At 33.9% G+C, this 25,971-nt stretch overlaps 1 long non-coding RNA gene across 2 annotated transcripts in view; it reads left to right on the forward strand.

Moving 5' to 3' along the window:
* The window catches only part of LOC148223346 (uncharacterized), a 153,287-nt gene that overhangs the window by 87,479 nt on the left and 39,837 nt on the right, over nucleotides 1–25,971 (forward strand). The window contains exon 3 of one of the 2 annotated variants that reach the window (XR_015804549.1): nucleotides 23,975–24,103. The exons of the other annotated variant lie outside the window; for it this stretch is intronic. This is a non-coding gene — a long non-coding RNA (uncharacterized LOC148223346). The remainder of the gene's footprint in view (nucleotides 1–23,974; nucleotides 24,104–25,971) is intronic. 2 annotated transcript variants of the gene reach the window in all.

Raw genomic sequence — 25,971 nt, forward strand, 5'->3', positions numbered from 1 at the left:
TAACAGCTTTGAGCTGTTCTATACCAGTTTTAATTTTCAAAGTGCCAATTTTGATGTCATTATTGAAGGAAGCAATTTTGCTCATTTGTTTACTAAATCGTATTTACACTGAGAAATGTATTACTCCATTAGTGAATTGCTTTGCAAATATTCTTGTGCATTTATATAAACTGACAGCTGTTCTTGATAATTTACCAATTTGCAGAATATTCCTTGACTCTCCAAAATGTATATCACAGCTGAATAAAATATTGCAAAATATTGTTTTCAAGCATGACCTTCAGAGGTGGTTTTCTTTGTATGACTTGTTAACTATTAGAGATCATAATAGAGATAGTATCAACCCAGCCTTTTTTCTTTTCCTTCTTTTCCCTGTGACACATCACTAAAAATGTAGTAGGCTCTAGGGAGCCAGGACGTAAGATAAATATTTTTAAGGTACCACAATCAAGTCAAAAATTCCCAGACAATGACTGCATCATACACAATAGCAAAGATATTTATTTTAAAAGAGGCTTGAAAATGCTGAACATCAGACTAAACTGAGACAATAGACAGGCAAGAATAGTACTTTACCTCTTACTTTGGTACAAGACAAACTCAGTTCTAACCATATACCAATATTTATGTTTTAGCTAATTGGAAACTTTGGATCAGTCTTGTCTTAATATCAAAGGCTTATCTCACACTAATTTTAGCGAGATCGGTTCTCTCAAATTGCCACACCTGACAAATTCATTATATGAACACAAAACAGTCACAGGCTAAAAGAACGTAATTAAATGGATGCAAAATTTGAATGAATTTTAGACTGAATGTCGTGCAGAAAGCAATCATCCTCTCAGAAGAGCAAACAGGAAAGTGAGATACATAAGAATAGATTTTGGTTCTGAACTTCCTCTTTTAACGTGGCTTGCTTCTTTAAAATGATGCTGGATGGCAGCTGTGGGCCAGTGAGTTTGCAAAACATATTTTTAAAAACAGTGTTAAAAAGAAACCTTTAAGTGGGGAAAAATTCCTACCAAAATCAGGATACAGAAGTCAAGTATTTTCCTATTTGACCAAAATGACAATATGTGTTGCAATTAACAATAATAAATAATCATCATCATGCATTTTCATATGAGAAGATTTTATTTCAGGATCTTTTGTGCTAAGGAAGGGTGATTAATTATTCTATCTCATAGTTGAGATAGATAGGAAGACAATGTTTCCATATCATTCCTACCACATTGGATGTGAAAGACATGGGAAAGGAAGAAAAAATAGGACAAAGGAGGAAAATGTAATTGTAATCTGGTTACTCTACACCATCATAAGAGTTTGGGACATACCAGTTATGCACTAATATTATTTGAAACACTAACATTGGTGCTTATATTATCAAGACTATTATACATTCAGCTAAATATGAAATATGGAATGTGTAGAGGTAAATCTGAATTTTATCTCCATTCTTCTTGCAGTTAGTAGAAGAAAAATGCAATAAAGCAAAGTAATGGTTTCTGCATTTCATTAACATAGCTTGAGTCCTTCAGGTTGTTTCACCCTTTTTTCACCTTTATGAATATGTTCTATTTTAGCTGCTGTTTTATTTTCTGTATGTGCCAAGCCACTATACTGTAGAGCCTTGTCTCACACTTCATTAATAGGTCTGAAGTCTTATAAAAGGAAATAATAAAAGAAATGTAGAGAATGAAACCTTTGTAATATATTTACATCAATTTTTGCTAGTGTTCTCATTCTAGAGAATTTTTCTGCTTCAAGAGAAACTAATAGTAGTGCATTGCTATGGAAACCTTTTAGTCTTCGTATTTTCTTTCTTATTTCATCACCAGTTATGTTACGTTTTCTGTGGCTTGTAAGTTCACATGCATGCCCTGCTTTTACCTTAAATTCTGATTTTAACTTTATTAGTGCTGTAATAAATTTCTCCTAAACTAATAAATATTTTGAGCCATAATATTTGCTATTTTTACACCTAAATAAATTCAAAGGAGAAAAAGTTTATTTTATCTTTTTGCTCATCATAAGTACTTTTCAAATGTGTGTGATGTATTTTCAATATAAAATGAATGATTAAATGTAATTATCAGACCACTAGGGGGAAAAAAAAGTAATATGTTCCATTTTACTTACATTTTTTAAGGAATGAAAACTTACCAGCTACCATCTTTCAAGGTTTGTTCTTCCCCCAGCCTTGAAATTAATATAAATAGCTGTCATAAACTATGCCAACAAACCAGTGAAGGAATACAAACTGCAAAAGTGAGGCTGTTTTACCGTGCTGCTGTGCTCACTGCTTTACACACAGCACAAGCTCTCCCTTCTCATAATACATGCACTTGCACATCTGTAATGTTCACAGCTGCATTATAAACCATCCTTGGTTACTGTAGATGATGAGCCATGTACATGTTTCTGATTCATCTTGAAACAAATGTATCTTAAAGTGTATATTTAAGGTTCACAGAAGACAAGAGAAAAGGAGAAATTATGCAGGGAGTTGATAAGCCTAGTCATAATTGCAATAGATTTAGGGTGGTCTCAGAATGAAGACAAATTCATGATGGATTTTTTCGTATGTTTTCACAAACTATTTTTAAAAAACTTATATATTTAAATGAATATATAAAAATTATTGTTGCATATAAGGTGTACTTAAATTACTGTTCTAATACATATAGTTATATCTATATATAAATGTAAAATGGAAACTGAATCATCAGATACGTATCTGTTACAATATAAAAACTATTCTATCAAAGATGAAAATTAGAAATAAATTCTGCACTATATTTATTATGAAATATGTGACAAACATTTGAGAAAATTCTGTGCTATTCAAGATTCAATTAGCTGTGCAAACTCTGGAGTGCTCTGCAGTGATGTGCAGAAATGACTGAAGTAATCCATACAGCAGAAACAGTATAACTAGGCTAATGCTGGCCTCTGCCTGCAGTGTTCCTGTCAAATATAAAATGGGAAAATCTGAAATATTACCATTGTAAAAAGGTTCTTGGTACCCTTCTGGAACAAGCTCTCATCCAGTTGATGAAATGCTCACTAGCTCTACTTTAGATAAAATACAACAAATTATCTAAAACTGCAGTTTAAAGCAATCTTGTTTAAATTGATTCTCTTGGTTAAAGCCAAAAGAAAAGTCTGATGAACCAGTATTGACAGAGCTATTGAGATGGCAGTGCAGAGGAGAAGCAGGGACAAATGGATCTCTGGCAGGAGTATCTTCAGAAGCTAGTGTCTGCTAAATGAATACCTTTCTATAGCTGTTAGTCTTTTCTACTGAAGCAACTTTGATTTTGGTACCTAAATAGCATAATATCAAGCACATACTTGACTTGGCTTTGAGAAAGCTATCTCATGTAATGAATGCTTCTGGAGCTGTCCTGATCTGCCTGTTTAATGGCAGGATCCATGGGCACTGGATCCATGGCTGTACTAGCCAAACAGCCACTCCTGAAACCCTCTGACTGTTCCTCGTCCTCTTGCCACACACCACTTTTGCATCTACCTTTAACTTAGCTGTGTCCTGATGGACACTCATTGTGGATGCCCAGTGGTTCTTCCACGTGTAGCTGGATTTCCTCTTTTTATCTTAACCAAGTAGCACTGCTAATCAATGTCAAACAATGCTCCTAACTTAAGATCGTGATCAGATCACAGTATCACAAAAACCCCAGGTAATTCGAGAAATAATCTTGAACCCTCTTAAGCCTTGGCTTAATCCATGACTCAGAGGTATCTTTCTGCAGAGTATTTCAGCACAAAAGTGTTTCTGCAAATGTTGGCATGCAGAAGATTAAACAACAAGATTTATGCAATCGTAGGTTTGAGCAGCAGCTCAAAAGCAGCTTTGGAGACTTTGGGACGTAAAGAAAGTAAAGAGAGAGGTGCATGCATATCTTTGGAGACAGATATATATGGGAGAGTTTAAAATGCCAAGCTGTGAAAATACTTTTGAAAAATGGCATTTACAAACCTGAAATTTTTAATTGTATAATTGGCTCACCTATGGATCACTACATGTGAAAGAATTGGACAGGTAAAGCATACATGTAAGGGTAAATAAGTTGCTGATTAGTAGAATAGAATTCTGCCAATATATCGGAGGAAACTTCAAGAAATAGAATATCAATAAAATATTTTCTTAAATGCCGACATTTTTAAAATTTCTGTAAAAAAAGCAATTTTTAAGTCACAATTTTCATTTTATAAAAACTTTCTAGATACAAATTCATATTTGAAATTGAATCTAAAATGTTCTTTTTTGAAACGTCATATTTTAATATTTGATCTGTTAATTTCATTGTTTTCTAAAAAATCAAAGTCAACGAGTTTCAAAAGAAAATCTTTATTTTTACAATAAGAATATACAATAAGTGTTTGATTCTTTCTCTTCAGAGTAGATTTTTAGAGCACTTGGGTCACTGCTATGAAGTAGTAAACAAGTGACATTACTTCCATGTATTTTCTACCTATGATTGTTTTTCATAAACTTATAACATTGCACCTTTGATAACGATGGTTTTTGCTCAGAATGTTAAGATGAGAAGAATTTTTGTGAACATAATTCTAGTAGTCTCAGAGTTCTGAAATCATTACCTTTATTGCTGCCTAAAGATATAATGCATCACTTGCAATAGAAGCCAGCAGTGACATTTATCTTCCATCACTTCCAGGCTTGGCTTCATTTTTTGTATTAATTTATGTACTACATGTCTTGGATCTAAAAGAAATTAATGCATAATGGCAAAAAGGTGCAGCACATGCTAAAAATAGCATCATTCCATGGTACATATTATATGTTTAGGTATAAGAAATGAAATACACTGTATTGTTATTTTCATCACAGAGCAGTAGGTGGTAGCTGGGACATCACATTCTTATATTGCTTTATTTATATGGTTTCAAACATGGCAATGAGTATTAGAAATTAAATGGTTTTTTTAAGTGATGTGAGATCACCCTCCACAGGAAATACAATAGAATGCAGAATTCTTTTATATCCTGAAGTTACCAGTAATTCCCCTGTGTGTTGCTATAATTTTCCAAATATTCCACAGCATTCTTCACCTGTCATGTATCCTATTCAGTTTTTCCATGTTTACCCATCTTGTGAAATCCAACACTTTCAAAAACAGAGAACTGAGATGTAGGACATTTTCCAATTTTCACAATTTTTGGTCATAGCTTTAACAAATTCAACCTACAATGATATAAATCTTATAGAGGATAAATTTGTTCAGAAAATTGCTCTCTATTCCCTTTTCTTTCTCCTTTCCTTCTTTTTCGTTTTTCCTTTCCTTTCCTTTCCTTTCCTTTCCTTTCCTTTCCTTTCCTTTCCTTTCCTTTCCTTTCCTTTCCTTTCCTTTCCTTTCCTTTCCTTTCCTTTCCTTTCCTTTCCTTTCCTTTCCTTTCCTTTCCTTTCCTTTCCTTTCCTTTCCTTTCCTTATACATGTCTACCTGTTTTGTTTTTAAATAATTTAATTTAAAAATGCAATAATACGTTTTCTTAATTCATAACAGAGGTGATCTGCATTAGTTTTTCTTTTTCTTGGAGTAAACTTAAGTAGAAAGTAATTAACAAACACGCATTACAATTCCTAAATAAATGTTCCAGGGATGAGGAATCTATGTCTTCAGATAGAAATATCTCTGCTCTTGGTAGTACCGAAACTGTTATCCTCTCTCAATCCTTGGTATTTGTCTTCCCTATGGAAGCAGACTGATGATGCCATAAAAGCATTTGGGTCTGGTAAAATATGAAAGGTAGATAAAAGTAGAAATCAAAGGCAAGAAGAGCAAAGAAAATTTATATCTTTGTAGATATGATTTATATATCTTTGTAGATAAGTCATTCTAATCAGCGAGGGGGTAAGCAAAAAAACTCTATAGGTGCTATTCTGTACAGCAGAGACATCTCTCTACAAAAAACAATTTAAAAGGCATAGTTATTGCAACTTTGCTTTAGTGATTTGGCAACACTTCTTTTTCTCTACTCTCTTCCCCTGCTGAGCCCATCACTGTGCATGACTCTATCATTCTCTAACATAAGTTTTCTTTTCTTCACACCCATTGCTCCACCTCTCTTTCTAAGTCTTTTTATAGTTATCTCTTTTAATGCTTTTATTCTTTCTGCTCCACTTGAAGTTATTGTTGCCTTAAAAGTCTTGTCCAATACACCTGGACTTAATGAAAAACTTTGGGCCTTTTAACAGTTCATTTCTAGAACCCTCTCACTGGACAATGGCTTCTAGCAATAGCAGTGTATGTGGTTCTCCCATTAATGAGAAATTGCAGCTTCTTTCTCAGGGGAGAAACACTGGTATTTTGAGTTACTCTGTTCCAGGCAGACTGTGATGTTTAGAAGTCATTATTTGTAAGTGCAGCTCCTGCTCTTCGACAGGACCCATAATCAGCTTTAAGCGAGGTGGCTGTGACTGCTTGGCAAAGACGAGGTGTAACACCTGCCGCGGTGATTTCTGTGTCCACTCCCTGCTCCGAACGCTGCAGGGACAGTGAGCGGGACACTGCTTCACTCCGAGATTTACAGCCCAGCTGTGAGAGCAGTGATTCTCAGAGCTGGGCTGCTCAGATGCAGGCACTGGTGCCCTGTGCAGGAGCTGGGAGCGGGTGCTTTGCAGAGAGTGCTGAGCCACTGCTGAGCACAGCAACAGCCCCACTTCCCCTGCCACCTGGAATGAGATGGATATTTGGCAGGTGTGGAAGGGGCAGCTGTTGCTGATTTTTGGTATACCTTTTGGCATTAGCATCGTACACACCATGCCTTGAGACCTCTTTAAATACACATTGGAAATAATTTAATTTATCACAGTTAACATTTTGTTCTTTCCTTTGAACCATTGATCATCTCAATCCTATAATTTATGCCCATAAACATGTCTTTTGTTTGTCTGAATTTCATAGAGGTTTGTATTTTAGAGGGGGAAAAGTATGTATGTCATGTATAACAAAATAAATGCCTTTCTTAATCTGCAAAGAGTATTCATAATGTACGTTGAACAAAACATCTAGAAAAATTTATTAATTTTATATTTTGAACATTACTAAAATTTTCAAAGGCTTTGAGGTGAAATCCTATCTTAAGGTAAGAAAATATTCAAAAGTAAAACTATAAAAAGAACTGTTAAAACCAATTTTTTAAATATCAAAATTCACTTTCTATAGTTATTATAACTATATATATTATATTTTGGGAGTTTATCATTAATATATTATCTCTTGTAAAGTAAAAAAAAAATATAAGAACTTTAAGTACACTTTGCAATTCAAAATTATGTATGGGATGACTTGCAAAGAAAAAAGTGAAGGCTAGAAATAGGTGACAACTGGTGGATGAAAGTTATTTAACCAGTCAATTCAGATAAAGACTTCATTACTGAATTTTACTGGCATATCTGACAGTAAGAGAATAGGTGAAGGCAATGAATAAACTGAAAGTTAGCTGACTAGATGGTGCACTGAAATACCTACCTATGGTTCTCAAAAAAATTGCTGTAAACCTGGTCTTGACACTGCAAATACAAACATAAACATTCTTTTCAGGTACAATAAAACAAGCTCAAGAGATTCTGTAGTCATAAGAGCACAAATTACTGTTATATATGAAATAGATACCTTGGTAGGTAATCTAATAAGGATAGTTATATTTTAGAATTTGCTTTTTCTACATTTATTTCAAATGGTGGATTTTTTCTCATATATTTAAAATGATCCTTCCCATTTCAAATATGGATGATATTCAAGAAACCATTAACTTCTTCATTTCCCTTGTACCTAAACCTGCATTTCAATTCTATCCAAGGAAGAAATGAAAATTATTTTGCAAACTATGAGATGATACTTGCAGTATCTTGGTTTCCAGACTAAAATTATACTCAGCAATCAGTAGGTGAAATTCATCCTGTTTATATTTTTGTGGTTTGTTGATATAATTACAGGTGAAGTGTAGAGGAGTCTTTGTTTTCTGCCCAAAAATTTTACCTTATCTAAATCTTTTTTTTTTTTAATCAAACTATTAATACAGAGCTTTACAAAAAGATTGAAAATAATAGCTAGCATATGTGTCTTCCTTTCTAAGAAGAGATTGGATGAATACATCACAACAGAAAACTCGATTCTAAATGTCTCCTGAAACTGGTTGTAAAGCTGCTTTTTAGTATTTACCTCCAACTGAAGATAAGACTGCTTTCTAAAAAAGATTTTCATCAGAATCCCATGTGATTCCTTTTCATCTCATCCCTACTGTTCCCTGTTTAATATATAAATGAATTTTCAATCAAATCTGAAATCATGTCCAGAAACAGAGAAGATAATCCAAATAGTTCTTCTTCACTTTTTTTATTTGTATATCTACAACATCTTAACAGTATTAGTGTCACTGCCTAATGACTACTAACTATAAAGGAAAAGGATAAAATTATGTTGCATTAATAAAATAAAGAAAAATATTTTTCTGCAATATAACATCAAGGCCAAATATGCGACAAGTCATAAACATTATTCAACTTTCACATGAAACGAAAAAGTTTATTAATGTATGCTCCATTATGGAATTTCACTCCAATAAAATGTAGCAATGATTTGCAGTTATGTAGCAGTGATCTGTAATGAAAAGTGCACTGATGATGATTTAAACTGGCTGCAACTTCAGCTAACAGCAAGAAAACACTTTAATGGGATTTTCTGTTTCTCTGAGGACAAACTTTTTTGTCTTAGGAAAAGATTATTGTTTTCATTTCCATTTCATTCTTAGAGAAAAAGTATTTTGCTGGAGTATGTTTCCATTATGCTTCCTTCCACAAATTCCCAGCATAACAATTTTAACTACCTGCCTTTATGTCAGATATATGAGGTGCAGTTTCTACACAATGTGAGGATGACAGGAAGGGTTTCATGCTCAATTCCAGACAGCTGTGAGACAGACTGTCCGGGATGTGATGTCAGAAAGAGTGTTCATTTAGCTCCAAATAAGACAAGTGCTTCATATTGCTGCTTTTCAGGCTTTTCAAGCAGTATCAATCCCAATCTATGTGGAGTTCACATTCATGAAGCATCTTGAAAAGCTGGAAGTGTGTCCTGATTCAGAGCATCACCTTGGTTTATTTCTAAATTCAGAGAGAGCAATCTTATTAAAATCCGGACCCATGATTCAAAAAATCTCATGTATGTTGCAGTTAGCAAAATCTAACAGAGCTTTGCATAAAAAATGTGCAAATAAAGGGGGGAAAGTACAATTTAAAGTAAAATACAAATATTAACACCATAACTATGCAACAGATTCAATCATTTGAGATGCAAATTTCCAACTTCTGTGCTCTGGGAACAACTTGGACTCCATAATGGATTGCTCTCTCCTGTTCTTACTGAATGTATTTACCAGCTTATGGTTCAATTGCAACCATCATCTTGAAAACTGAGTGATCCCTGAAGAAACTTAAAATGATAGATACTGGAGTACATTAGGTCATAAAGGGACTTTCTTGGTCATTAAGATAATTCCCTTGCTAGTGCTAGAGAAGATAACCACATTCCATAATCCATTGATCAAGCTCCATTTTGAAAGAAGTTACTTTTATAGGGTTTGTTGTTTCCTCTTGCCTCTCCCCCTCCTGTTGTGAGTCATCCTGCTTCCCTGTACTACAAATCTCAAACTGTCCAAAAGGAAACCAATTGCGTTTTCCTCTTGAAAATTTCAAACACAGAATATGCAACAATTAATCACTTGGCATAATGTTAGTTTCCTTAAGTAAATGCTTTAATTTAAAAAAAAAAAAAAAAAAGAAGAAGAAGAAAAAAGAAGGTAAATAAAATGAACAAAAATATTTCTATTTGATTCTGTTTTCCATGTCCTATCATTATAGTTTTCTGGGATGAATTTCATATCTGTTTCAGCTCTTTCGCAGAGATCTATTTTTCTTTATTTATTCCTGCCAAGACTATTTCTTAGAACATTTTTCAGACATTACTAATTAGCACTATAAAGTACACTAAAGTTGATTAAAATTAAAAATGAAAGATTTAAGTAATATTTTGTGAAGAGCACCACATAGCATCTGATTGACCTCATCACATCCACTACAGAAGTGATGACTTTATCCCCACTTTTGCCCACTGTGCAAAATTATTACTAAAAGATAGTTGGCTTGTAAGCCTAGGTTAGGTGCTGAATCTCAGGTTTTCTCAAACTTCTAGCTGAGTGTCCAACAGTCACTCCTCTTGTGAGCATATCTTGTTGTCTCTCTTTTCAGGCAGATATTTTCCATGCATAAAAAAACACTATACTACAAACTGTTTCAAATGCAGACTTCCATATCTGGATGAAATGCTGAGATTTGAAAATGTAATTTTTTTCTTACACTAAAATACAATGTCGAAATCCCCTTCAAATATATATCACCCGTATAGAGTCTCATTGTAAATAAATATACATAAATATACATAATTATAAATATGTATAAGCTTAACAGATATAACCAATATTTGACATTTTTAGCTTTTATGTTTTCTTTTAAATATATCATCATTATAAAACATAAAACCAAGCTTTAGGCTTTAAATATCTGAAATAATAACATAATTTCATATGAAATTCTAATTTCACTGAAATGTAACTTTTCGCTGGAAACATTTTACTCAATTTTAAGCTTGAATTGGGAAATTTTCAAGTGTCAGGTGGGAATTAAAATAGTTATTTGTCTACACATGCTGTGATGCTATTACTCTAGTTGATAGATTCGCATACATTTAAATGTGCAATATCAAGCATGGCTTTAGACCTTAATAGCTACACCTCCAATACACACATGGCATCAGTCTAACCAGAATATTATGTGGTGAAAACATTTAAATTTCCTCATGGAATTCATGTGAAAAATTTGAAAATACAGGCACAGTTATATTATGTGCAAGCTACTTTTGAAATTGATCCCAAAAATTTTTCATATGCAGGGCATATTGCAGTAAAAGCATGCAACGTTTTGGTAAGAATTTGAAAACCAAAATATTTATATAATCTGATTAATTAACAGTCCATGGGCATTGTTTTTTTCAAGAGTAGTAAGCTATAAAACCCTAAACAATTTTCATTTATGAAATTATGTGCCTGAAACATATATCTTCTGTCTCTATACGAAATTGAATCTAGCAGAATAATCCACCAAAACTATCAGTGGTTTTCATGCATTAATTCAGGTAACTCTAGCAAGTTCATTCTGCTGTTTTTAGAGATGGCTAATTTCAAGTGTTCTTCAAGTTAAATTCTTGTGGCACATATGGAGAATTGCTGATTTTATGAACATTTGTTTTGCAAATGCCAAACTCATTATGTTTGCTTTTATGATTTTCTTCCTCTGATATTGTCTTCTAAATGTCTAAATATAGCATGTAGAAACAGCTATATTATAGTACCCTTCTCAAAAGTTCTAACTGCTAAAAGAAAACCTTGCTTTACAGAATAACATTTTACTTGTAAAACAGTCTTTTTAGTCAGTGTCTAGATATAGTCCTCTTCATTATTTTTGTGTACATTTTATAGAATTCTAGCAAAACCAAACCAAACAAAACAAGGCAATTTATGATCTATTTTATCTATTTCAATGAATGATAAACAGTACATATACATGCATGCCCAGACAAACAAGTTATTTTGAAACCTGGTACACACACATTTCTGTTGATGTTCCATGGATTATATGTTTCTAGACCTAAGCACCTTTCCCTCTGTGGTGGATATCACCTCCAAAAGAGAAAATAGCAAATAGGATAATCATGGACCTCAATATCTTCTAATTATGCAAGACCTGTTTTCTGGAATTAGACTTTTTTCAAACAACCCATCAGGACTGCAAAACAAAAATAAAAACATAAAAGTCTGTTTCAGCCATATGCTTTAGTGTAATGCAGTGTATGCAACGGTTCAAGAAATAGGGAGATTTAGATAAAAAGGTAAATAAAATAATGTTACAAGCTACCACAGAAAGAAATTGTCAGAAAGATTCTCATTCTTTTGATGTCACAGTCAAGATATGAGGTAACATTTAGGTTACTAAGTTAAGCAAAAAGATTAATTTAATACAACATAATGATGTGGTCATGCTTGTTCTCAATATTAATGAACCTAAGCCACTCAGTTATTTCTCTACTCAGATAAGGACATCTGAGTGATTAAGCTGCCCTATGTATTGATTTGGTTTTTCTAAGTATAGTAGGATAAAACATAGTAAGATCCTGAGTTATGTGCTGCACCTTTTGCTCTGGGGGACTACAGCATGCTGTGAACTTCAAATTAGTAAAAAGAAAAAAAAACCTAAATTAACCTCAGAGAGACACATTCCTTTTTGTGTGTACTTTAATATGTCAGCAAAGCAAATTTTAAATGGATTGGACTGTCAAGAGTCAGGCTGAACTCTGAGTGAGACTGAAAAATTACACGGAAGAAAAAATCCACTGCTTTTGCTTGGATGCAGTACAGAAAAAAAATGCTAATCATCTGTGGCATTTTTAAGTTTGGTTGAAAAACTGAACAAAAATAATGAAGAATAGTAATCTGTGTATAAAGTGTGTATAAAGAAATCTCAATGAAATCAAGTAAACTTCTAAATAAGAGTGGCCCTTTAACTTATAGATTTAGTGGGTTATTTTGTTCAAAAAATCTTGGTTAAATAACGCCACATCATAGTAGTAAGGCTGTGAAGGATGGATCAGGGGATTTCCTCTCTGATCACACTGAAGGCTGATACCTGTGAGAGATTCCACCAGTCCCCAGACCACAGAGTGCATAGAGGCTGATCTCCACAAAGCCCAAGGCTGGGCACCACTAGACTGGGCAGGCTATCTCCATATTGTAACTCGGCCAAGGTCTCTTCCAAACTCCTTGTGGTGCTCCTCTGAGATTAAAACCTTCTTTTTACTGTACCTATGGTTCCTCTGTTGTGATGAGTAATTAATAGAAAGTTATCACTTTAGGGAATGGAGGACAGAACTGATTGGCAATAAGTGCAAGACCTCTATGGATGAACATGAAGAACTATGGGGACTTAAAAGACCCAGATGTTTGGGATTAATCCATAGAGCCTATCAAGAAGGATCCCTGGAGAGAACATCCACCTAAAGAAACACTTTTCAAATGGGAGCTACTTGATTTGCTCTGAAAGAACTGATGTGATATACTTGTGTAAGGTAGGAGCAGGGAAGCAGCTGGATCAAGTCACATGGCTGAATTACTTGATGATGAAGAAATAGCCAGAATCTCCCACTCAGTTGGGAAGTAGAATTTCATTATTTTATGATGGGAAGTGAATTATCTTGAGATGCAACTCTGTGTGCATCTACACTGGTGATTTTGCACTTTGGAACGGGTCTTTTTAGCTGTAGATTTAGGTTGTATCTGTGCCTGGATTAACAGTTTGCTGTGCACTGTAGAATGTTGCCATGCACTTTTCAAGGTTTCCCTCATGGCTAAGACAAGAGTGCTATTGTGCCTTACTACACCACCCATAAATCACCACTTGCAATGTGGAGAAATTACCTTCCAACATTTTGCTCTCTACATGTGTGAAGGATTTTAGCACGACAGCAAAATAACCTGGGAAAGCTGTGCAGAAATCTAATTAGCATTGTCTATTAGGTACAGCTGCACAACATGACCCTGTAATCATGGAAAGTCAAAACTACCTACCTTCCTCTTTGTACATAAATAGTAGTGTAAGTGCACCCTATGTGGGTACATTGTAAGTTTTAACAGTGTTTTAAAGGACATGATAACTTTTAGACTATAGTGAGGAACAATAGAGACATTTCTCTTTCACCCCTAATCCACGTAAGGATCTAGGATCTATGATAGATCACCAAAATTTCTTTTCTTGTAGAAAATATAAAAAAATATCAAAATGTGCATTACATAATTTGGAATTTCCCCATATGTAAGTAATTTTTTAAGAAAGTTAATGTAATTTGGTGTAATCACTAACAAGCAAAAGTTTTGGCAAAATAGAGAACAAAGATATTCTTCACAGAAAGATACCCGTTCATAAATATTTAATAAAATCCATGTTTTCACATTTTGGCAGACAATTTACTGGTTGCTGCACTAGTTTAGCCCATGCCCTGAATCTGAGGCAGTATTTGGGAAGACTAATTCTATCAAGAACTTGGCAAATTTAGTAATCTGGCTTTACAGAATACAGTCTGGACAGCTTCAGTCTAGGGCTGTCAGGGCTTCAAGCCATATTGCCATACTCCTGCCTGACAAATAATCGTATCCTTTTTATTCACTTTTTCTTTCTTTAGCAAACAGATGGTGTTGGTGCCTGACTGTGTCCTAAAATAGTTTCTAACTTTGCAACCAATTGTAGTTTCTTCACACTCAAATGCATTTCATCTTAGCCCTTTGCTCTCTATTTCAGCCCTTATTCAATGCTCACCTAATGGTGAGCTTACAGCTCATTCTTTTATGCATTTCATTTTATTCCTTATTTTTTTTCCTTGGGTACAAATAGCTTTAAAAAAATCCTAAATGAATACAGCCCTACAGATTGAGTGACAAAAAATGTCAGCTAGATATGATGTTCTTGTATGCAATAAAAAAGGAATCTTGTAATAAACTTGCTACAGCAGCAGAATGTCTGATCTTCAGTCATGAGCCCCTGCACTATACTGCCCCATATAAAGACATGATATAGCAACAAAAGAGAAGCACTTTAGCCATCTTGATATTCAATGAATGTGCTAACTGCTTTTGTGGAATTGCAGTGTTCTTCAATGTGTTACCTTTATCAAACTGAGACCTGCATAAAAATGAAATGTCAGACTCCAATACACTTCTAGTCAGTCATACAGTTTATCTTCTTGTCCCCTGATAGAGTTCACGAATTTAATAACTGTCCTTTATCCTTGTCTCAATTCTCTTTCAGCTTTCTATTTGACTTTCCTTCTGTCCTGACTTGCAGGAAATGCTTCATCCTCCTATAGTAATCAGAATAGAAAGAACAGAAAGAGCTTAACAATTGCCATTACGAAGTGTATGATAGATAATCAAACCACTTTCAAAACATGTTCATTGCTATTCTACATACAGTTTAACCTATTTAGACATTAGTTGCCTAAAGTAACTGAATAATTTAAACTGAAAATTTACTAAGAATCTTAGTCACTTTGCTTCATGTCTTATATGGAAAAAAATATAATTTATTCTTAATCAAAAATAATAAGATTACTTGGAGGAAACTGCTGATAACATCATCGACATTATGTTTCATCTGATTAGAAAGTATAATCATAAATTTTTGCCCTTTTGTTTTGATTTCTGTGACTATAATTAAGAATGACTCTTCTGGTCTTCATATAGTCTGTAAATGACTATTATACTGGTTTCTGCTTCTTCCAGCACATTCACAAATGAGAACAAACTGAACTTGCATTTTCTCTGAATTGAAAATGCTAAAAGAAAAATGGATAAACCGACCTGCTACAATGTCAACTATATGCTTCTGTGGAGATACACAGAACCACTAAAGCCTTGACTCCTTAAAATGCTGAGCAGGGTTCATATGTGAAACAGTAGCCAGCCCCTTTACAGCTGTGAACTCTCAACTCAATTTTCTTCCTCCTCCTCCTGCAGTTACAGTGCAGTCTTTTGGAATGAGTGTGAGAATAATGTTGATAACACACCACACTGATGTTTTAGCTGTTGCCAAGCAGTGCTTACCCTGCCTAGCTCAAGGACCTCAGGTTCCCATACTCTGCCAGTGAGTTGGCTCACAAGGAGCTGGAGCAGAGTGTGGCAGGACAGCTGACCCAAACTCACCAAAAGAATGTTCCATATCACAAAACATCACATCACATACCCAGTAAATCAGCTTGGGGAATTTGGCCAGCAGTCATCAATCACTGTCTGGGGACAAGCTGGGAATCAGTCAGGAGGTGGTGAACCATTGTTTTGTGTATCACTGGTTTTCACCCCTAAAAGGGGTAAAAAAAAGCATCTTTTTTGTAGTTGAAGTGGAAAGCAACATCTGATCATGTAAACAGCAGCTCCTCTTGCTATCAAGTAAGGCATTGTTTTAAATTTCTGGTCCAGAAAAAGTTACTGTCAGCAGTTGATAAGTTTTGAAATTCTGGGAATAAATTTTTTTGACAGACACTTTCTATTTATTTTCAAGTTTTAATAATTTTGATCACTGTAACAATATAATTAGATCAATCTTTGAGAAAATTATTAGCATTGTGGAGCAGTCCAATCAATACAGTCACATTTTGTATATAAAAATTGACTAGAATTTCATAAGAATTTTTTTCCCAAAATCCAACTGGCTTTTTATTATTCCTGAAGTTAATTTCCATCCAAGTAAATATCAATTCATAAGAGGCTGACTGTCATTAGGAATACTTTTGTAATATTTTCTGTTCCTAGCATGAGTTCATAGAAAGCAGGTTCATGCTGATATTCTAGGTAGATATTGAAATACAATACATTTGGTGTAACATCACTTCTTAAACAAATTGCATTTTGTGTTTATTTTAGCTGTCATTAGAGAGCTAATATAAAAAGAAGGGAATCACATTAAAATTAGTCATAATTAAACAATTTTCTCTGCAGATACCACAAATTATATGGAATAATTATTCTGAGGAAAGAAAAAGCCTGCTGCAGGAAAAAAGATAGATTTCTAGTTAAGGTGTTCCATATAATTTTCAGCAGACTTTTCTTTGGATCATATCTCTCTTAGAAGTGTCCTGTGTGACCTTAGACAAGTTGTTAAATTTCTCTGTGCTTCTTTTCTCATGCAAAATTATTTCTTTCTCACAGCATCCTTTTTCATCACCATGGAAGTGATGGAAATCGTCCTAATTGTGCAAACTCACAACAATGTGCCAACACGTCTGGCAAAAATAATGGCATTTAACTGAGGGAGGAAACAGAAGACACAGTACTTCTTGCATTTCCACTGCTAGCAAATATGATCACTTTCCCCAATAATTACTTCAGGTTGCACACTGTTGACATTTACAACAAGAAACAAAACAGCAATCAAAAGCAAATACCATGAAAGGTACAAACCTAAAATAATGGGACCTTGGATCACATTATTTACTGAAAATATTGATTCATGTCTTGGAATATTCTTTGTTTACAAGATATATTTAATTATCTCATTAGTGTAGCAATCTGGTTTTCTTATTAATAAAGGAATAGTAACTTATGAAAAGTATTAGATCAATTTATTTTCTTCTAGTTTTTAATTTGCTGTAAAATCTGAGAAATAACAATGAAGCTTTCCTTCAGAAAATCCTAATGCCATCTCAATTGGAACTGTATGGCACAATAGTGAAAAGCTAAATGTCCTTACAATGAACATAGGTAAGGTAGCTGTAGTCAATGTCAGAAACATGTTTTCCTATATGAGCAGAAGTTCGTTAAGTCAGAAAAACATTTGCATCATAAAAGTTTGTTCTCAAATTTGTACATACATTTGGGTTTTGCATGTCACATCTTCTTCTGCCACTGTCACTGAGAAACAGCAAGTGCATTGTTTCATGCTCAGGAGGGAGCCTTCTTGCTTGTGGTTTGTGTGCCCATAACCTCAGTGGACCCTGGAATCCACAAAGATTCTCCTTGTGCTGCCACATGCTCAATGCAGATGGCATCTTCAGAGAGTAGGTTGGCAGACACACACAAACCCTTATTTACAATGTGCAAACAACGTTTTTTAGGAGTTTGTAAGTTAGCCAAAGGCAGGTGTCTTTCACACAGATAACAAAACAGTTCTCTGACCCCATGTTGATACTCTCCATTTCTCCAGCTCCCCAACTGAAAATCCTTTATTAATGTACGAAAAGGTTTCTTCACCCAAATGATATTATTTGTTTCATAAAGATTATTTTTTTTCTATTTCCAAATAATAGCTGGTCTGTTTAAGCTGGAATTTAAGTTATGTTCAATACTCAGCCAAAAACATCACTTTCAATTCAACAAACACCATAGGAAGAGCAACCACACTGTAAATTTAATTTGCAAATGTAAATTCAAATGCAAATTTTTAAGAAATTGCAAAGGCTTCAGTACAGATTGTCCCTAATACATTCTAGTTCTTCACACAATAACTTTCCTAAAGCTTCAAAAGTGTCAAGTGGATGCTGTCCACGATTTATGCAGATTGAGGATCTGGCTCAACACACTTTAAAGTGATGCATGATAAAATTTCAAAGCAATATATTATGCTTCAATAAAATAAATACCTGAAGGAACCTATTGACCTTATTTTGTTCTATGATCCTTCCTTTCTAAACCATAGTATCTGTGTGTTGTTTACAAAGTATATTAAATATATATTTTATTCAAAGAAACATTTTACAGGCAAATAAATAAACTTACACCCACATATTCAGTTATACCTGTGGCAGTAACTGTTTCTAGGAAATAGCTTCATGAAGGCTTCTTATTTAGATAAGTCACCAGTGAAGAGTAAACAAACATTCTAACAAACATTAAACAGCATCATAACTCCAGACTGATTTTTCCTGTTACTCAGCTGTTGCATCTATGGGTTTTGATTATCTCAGTTTAGAAATCTTTAATCTGTAGTGAATACTTTCTCTTCTGAGAAAAACAAAAGTCCAGTATGTTTTTCAGTCCTTACTAAAATTGAGAAAATATGAGCTAAGACAGGATTCAAATGCAACATTGTGATTAAATGCATTTTTTCTTCCCTTATACTTTACTTCTCAAAATATTGCAATATTTGCTTGAGGAAAAAAATTATTATGTTGTAGCATGTAGATCTACATGCTGAAACTCAGAATTTAATATTGTTGCTTCAATATAAGAATTTCTACCTTACTTTGAGTATATACCATATGTTCTATTCACATCTTATGATAGCAGATTCTCATAATTTTTATGTCAAGCACACATTAATATTATTTTCATGCATGAAAGTAAAAAGCTAAAATGTGTATATTTTGAATCAGATAAAGTTTATCATATTTGTATACATATTTCATTCAAAACATGGGTGCAGCAATGTCAAATTGTAAAATTTCTACCAAAATGGTCAGTGATTTCCAGTTTTTAGATGATATCTATTAGGAAAAAATTCAGTTTGAAGAAATAAAGACAAAATAAATATGCCATCTCTCATCTATATTACAGCTAAACAAAATTTTCAAACATTTTCCTTGATTTTCTAAGTGAGCTTGCACAAGTTCGCTAATGGGATGTTTCTTTTCAGAGATATCAAAATGTAAAATTGAAATGGAAAGCAAAATTTCTTTTCACTGGAAATAAACTGAAAATAATCCTTATTTGGTAAACTTAGCTTTGGGTAAGTAACATTTATCAGTGGAATGACAACCCACAAAACGTATTGCAGCTTCAGTTAGGTTTCAAACACATATACTCCAAGCTATTTATCTATGTCATTATATAAACCTTACTGCTCTCGAGATATGTTCACTGTAGAACCATACAGAGATTCCTTCCTAAAATCAACAATGGAAAAACTGGCATGGGTGTGCCATGGAATGAGACACGTGATATCATGGAGCATTGCAGCCTCCTCAGCTGGGAAGCCACACCACCAGTCACAACCAGCCTCCAACAATCCAGGACCCCTTCCTGTCTTCCCTGCCTTGTTTCATGATCCAAGACATTTCCTGGGGCCCAAATCTAATAGCTAGTTTTCTGGTTTCTTTGGCTTCACTTCCTGGATGAATACAACACCCAAATAACTTATTTTTCATCTGAACTGAAGTACATTTCTGAGAATATTAATATTTTTAGAGAGCAGAGAAAATTGTAAGGTACAGCTGAAATAGTCATGACTGTATTTCATAATGGTCACAGTAATTAAAGGTGGAAAACATCACATCAGCTGTTTCACTTTCCTGCATTATAGTAACTTCTTGGAGAAAATATGCCAGTCCCTACCCAAGCACAGATACATTTCATCTCCTAGGTTTTATCCAAAGACCTAAAAGAAATAAAATGAAAAAAAATTACTGAAAAGGAAGTTTTTAAGTATATGGTTCTGAGAGCAGTGAATGTCAGATGGGCAGTCTTGCTGCAGGTTAAAACCTGCAAACTTTTCTCCTTAGTTGAAAGGCAAGAGCACTCTCTTTCAAGGTAGTCAGCCTAACTGTAACATTTCCTCATAAATACATAATAAATTTCTCTCAGCTCTACAAGTCTTTTAGAAAAGTGCATGATGGTACCCAGTCACAAATTACTGGACAGTTTTTTTTTAATAATTATATTCCTGCAGGATAAAAGAAGCTCCACAATACAGGTCAAGCTAGATGATATTAAGTTCCTTTGCAGATGCCATTGAAGAAGAGTATAGCCAGACTTAAATAGAATAATATTCAGAGAGCAGAAATGAAATATAAACCCATTTCATAAACATTACATTAAAATGAACCAGATTGCATGGAGGAAGCTGCAGAGATGCTGATATAGCCCATCATCATCAATATAAAACAACTAGCCAACACCATAAAGTTGAAAGAATAATGTTTCATTTAAAATGCTCTAAAAGAAACATTTCCCTGCGGAGTCATGATGGTGCATATTCAAATACACAGCAGATTTTTTTTTTTACATGTGCAAAGCGTGGAAGCCTGGCTTTATATGGCAACGGTTGCATACTTATTTGATAGGATATAAACAATCAATTTGTTGCAAATATATTGATGCCAGGTAATTAACTAGATCCAATAATTCATTGACAGAGTCAGATGCTGATGATTATGCTTTAATGTCAAGTTTTACACTGGTATGACCCATACTAGGAAAGAAAAAAAGATTGTGAACAGTTGGGTTGAAATGTCCACACTCTTTTCAAATAAATAAATAATCACAAGTTGTAACCATATTTGCTGTGTATTACATGGGAAAAAGAGCATCTTTAGTAGCTTTGCACCTTGCAGAGTAGAGGATACCAGTGACAGTTCTTCAATGGTGGTTTAAGTTTTGCTCTTAGAAGCTATCTAACATAGAAAGTAAGACAAAGCTGACAAGAATCAATAATTAAATAATAAATGTTTGGGGTTTATTTCCTGCAAAATATAATTTTATTTTATTTCTAGGGCTTAGCTTTATAGCTCTTCACATCTCTCTCATTGGAAGATAAGGAAAGAAATAACAGCAGTAGATGAATAGGCTGAAATTAAGCACACAGTTATGAATGTGTGCACAAAGGTTACCCTGGTAACCTGTTGACAGATTTCTGGCTGTCATGAAAGTTTCCTCCCAGTAAGTCATTCCAGAACTTTACATGCTAGGCCAAAGTATATTGACTGATTATTCAAATGTCTGGCATTTCTGGGCAAGAAAACTGACATCCTCAGTGTATATTATGTGTCCTTAATGTCTGGTTAAGATAAATAAGTTTTTCTTATCATCAAAATCCCCAAACATACATCTTTGAAGTAGCTCATCAAAGGATGCTTTTCTTCAACTTAGTGGTGATATCTACAACTTAAAATAACCTTTTTCTTCCAAATAGCATATTTACTTGAAAGTTGTCTAACAGCCCTCACAGAGAAATGAATATGAATATCTAATAAAATTTACAGGATGGTTAAAATAAAATATAAAGTAGTCTTTTTAAAATTATACCGTATAATCCAAAATAGCTATTCCATTTAATAGGCTTTAAATGTAGAAAATACCATTAAATCTGTCTCACTACTTTTTATCTAATTATGTAATTGAACTCAATGACAAAAGTTTGACTAAATCATCATCACTTTTGAATAAATTATACTTGATAGGAATGCAACCAAGTTTAACCAGGAATTTAGCAAGAGTAGAAGAAACTGACACTTTTCTTGGTAGCTTGCTCCAGTGGTTTTTCATTCTTCCTTTTTAAAAAATCATACAGATCTGACTAATATGCTTTTAAGTTCTCTGGTTTCAACTTCCAGTAACTGGTTCTTAGTCTCCATTTCTGTACAAGATTTAATTGCTGTTTACAAGGAAGTTGCTCATATGATTGCTTGTACTGCAATTGACTGCTTATTGCAATTAAGTCACTTTGCAATCTTCTTTTTGTTTGAGAAGCATTTGCATTAATTTCCTCCCTTTTGGCAGGGAAAGGGTTTTAACGTCCTTCAAGAACCATGTGCATCAAAACTTTTTGAACTATTCCAGTGTGTCTTATGCCAAGGCAAAAATGTTGGTCTACTTCCACTCACTCACTGCTCCCCCATTTTTCAATTTCCTTGGCTTATCAAAATTAATGTCAAAATTTAAGAACAGCTTTGAAATTTAGTCTTCTTGAAAAAAAAGTACAGTGTCAAGGATGGTTGAAACTCCGATTAAAAAAAAATGAAGATTAAAGGTTATAATAGAAATTTTAAAGTCCACATTGCATAATATGTTAACAGGAATATGTACTACGTCAGCAAAATTGTCCTTAAGCAGTCTGGAATATTTTTTGCTAGCAACCACAAGAAAAGCACTAGCTATGCAGAGCACTGCACAGTCATACACAAGAAGATGGCAATAAACCTCATCTTTTAAGACAAGGGCCATAGGACACATAGTAGGAAAGGCCCCTACTGGCTCCCTGGGCTTTTGATCAGGCCTTTATACATACACAGAACCAAGAGAACCTCTGCTTTGAGGATCTTCAGTAAAATTCTAAAACTCTTCAGTAGCTGGGTGGAACTCATTTGTCTCTCTCAGTGGGATAAATGAACGCTGCTATTGAAAAAAGATAAAGATCACTTGTGTCTGTTTCCAGCATCACAAGGAAGCATTGACTTCACATAGTCATTCTTCTGATGTAAGCTTTTTAATTAAAAGATGTTTTTTAACAACATTGTCTTGCTTGAAAAATTAATATTTTCCTCTCAAAGTTAATTCTATTAAAACAGTAGACTCCTTGGAGGTTAAATGGGATACACACATACAAAACAGGTACACTTGCCAATCAATACAATGTATATACGGAATGAGATGCTATCTACAAGAAAAAATATTATGAGAAAATTATTTTTTGGAATTATCTGTATGGAGAGAAGTAAAGCAGTGCAGCAGTTTTACTAATCTCAACACATACACTTCTTGCTCAGTTCGTGGGAGACTATATCATTTTTCACAAGCCATTATCAGAGGTACACTTTAATGAATGATGAATTGCGAGCATTCATACAGTAATACATCCTCTTACATGCCATCTATATTTGGTTGTGTTTAGACTTCTCTGTAAATGATTCACATAAAATGATATTGAAATGATTTGCCACTTTTGTGCCTAAATCTCATTAATAGCTAACGGAACACCAATGGACTCTGTTAAAAGGACTGTGCCAGTTTCTTCGCTTTCAATACGAAAAAGATGATACATAAAAAGCTGAAAGTATAATCAAAATTTTTTTTTATTGTTCTCATTCTGCTCAGGGCCTGATGAAATGGCAAACCCAATCCTTGAGTTACCAGTTTGTTTCATCTAGGTTTCATAAGCTTACAAAAGAGACAAGACCTATTGTTTATTCACAATGCGGTCAACTGAGGCAACAGAGCATCCAGCCTCAGATTTCATCTCTTTAAAGAGAACTGTTCGCTTAAATTTTCTGTATTTGAAAATTCTTTCTTGCAAGATCTGCAGAAAGGGTCAGGACAAATGGAGTGACTTTTTAAAAGCTGTCACTCACTAGGATCTTGAGTAGAGCTGATGGATGCCTCATAAATCATGGACTAAGGTGAGAATTTGGTTGATTTCAACTTGGCATAAGACCTAATCAGAAAGGAGAAAACACTCAAGTTTTATTAATTAGGAACATTATTCTCCTGCTTGTCTCATTTTCTGAAGGGGACCTAAACTAGAAATGAAATCACTACTGAACTATATAATATTACTAGGTAGACTGGGTTTAGACACTTAGAATTACATATTGTTGCACATATATTCTTTCTTCTGTTTTTCAGTCCAAGAAGTACCACCTATTGGTATATTCACAGGACAGCTTCAGTTCAAATGTTTATTTCATCTGATGAGAGAAAACAAAAGATATGACAGCGAAGATTTTCTTATTTTTTTGAGAAACTAATGTCCAGGTATCCTTTCAATTATTTGTATATTGATAATAATATATTCTGTTGCAAAGTATTCAGAAAATGTGATGACCTAGTCAGACATTATTTTAGTAGTAGTAATCCATTGACTTCTCCCAGCTTCTAAAATTAAGAGCATACCTCACCAGATCCCTCCTTAACCCTTTCTTTAGATTAAACAGCTCCCATTCTTCCATGTTTATTCATAATTTTTTCCATCTTTCTTTTCTAGACTCCCATAGTATTTTCTTAATAGCTGTAAATTTATATAACAGCCCAGAATCTGTTCTGAAGGACCTAGAAAGTATCTAAGATTAATGGTAAATTTCTACAGAAGAAGCATTGTCCACTGTGTGTACATCTATGGCCTTATGCTAATCTAGGAATCACCTAGATTATCACTTAACGCAATTTGATTCATTTTTATAAGATTTAATGAATATTTGTATATCTACCTATAATAACTTAACAATTCCCAAGAAATTTATGTCTGTAATTCTTGGAATATAAAAATTGCTTTTTAATATAAAAAATTAAGTTTAAATAAATACAATTGAACAATAATTGGTTTTACATTATATTATTCTTTCACAGTTAATAAATCCATATTATAAAGAGCAGAAAAACAAGGAAGATGAGAAATGTAAGGAGTAGAAAAAAGTATTCTTATTGGTTTTGATATTTGTGACTCTATTTTTGCTTCTTTTCTGCATGTACACATCATTCAGTAGTGATTTTTTTTGACTCATAGATCAATGTTGAAGCTTATGTGTAAATTATGCATAGCCATCCCATAAATGTTGCATCCACAGGAGAGAACAGCTGACAGATATTGAGGCTATAATGATCTCCTTTGTGTCAGAATCAATTTTACATAGTCAGAAAAGTTTGGGGGGTGGTTGGGTTTTTGGGGTTTTCTAATCTTGAAATAATGTTATAGTCTTCATCCTTCATTGCAGATACGTTTATCCTATCCTTTAAAAATATAAACCTTGGCACAGTGGTAAACTAAACGATACATTCTTACTTTACTTATTTTCTTTTAAAACTTTTCTAGCACATACAATTATTATATCTGTTATTTTGAATGTCCTCTTTCACCAAGTAAATACTCATCTTTCCATTTAGATGTGTTTCTACATATAGAATTAATGTAATTTTAGAAAATATTTCAATTTGCAAGTTGACTTTTTTATCTCTAGATGTGAATGCAGTAATTTCAACTAAATATCACTAAGTTAAAATACTCAATGCATTTATGTATTAATTGTTCTATGTACAGAAAATAAAAACTATGTTTTATTTGGCCATAAGCCCAGCTGTGAGGTCAGCACTGATGTCTTTCCCTCCTTAAAAGCACTATGACTGCAGTAGTTAGGCTCACTTGTTAGAGACCAAGGTGACATATTATATTTGGACATCATCTAGAGCATTATTTGCACGGCTAACAAGCTATTTTCTCCTCTTGGCTTCAGTTTTTCAGACTGAGAAGGATTGAGAAAACTATTATAGGTGTTTGTAAAGTCAGATTTGTGTTGCTGCAGAAGATGTAGCAGTGGATGGCAGACAGCCAGGCAACAACATGAAAGTGGATGTGTTGGATGTGGTGCACAGCAGTACTCGAAAAAATACAGAGCTACAGTTGTATTCCTTACTGCTGCTGCTGAGAGCCACTCTTCTGTGACTTACAACATTTCCACCATTTGGGAGAAGTGGTTTCAATGCTATTATGAAGTAGAAGTAAACAGCATAACAACAAGCTTCTTCATCTTTGAAGTCTTCATGCGTTGGTACTAGCAGGTTTACATATATAGGTACTGTTAACAAATACAGGCAATGCAATTCAAAACATAACCCCCAAATTTTCACCA

This window comes from Sturnus vulgaris, chromosome 6, assembly GCF_052056855.1.
Source record: "Sturnus vulgaris isolate bStuVul1 chromosome 6, bStuVul1.hap1, whole genome shotgun sequence".
Lineage (NCBI taxonomy): Eukaryota > Metazoa > Chordata > Aves > Passeriformes > Sturnidae > Sturnus > Sturnus vulgaris.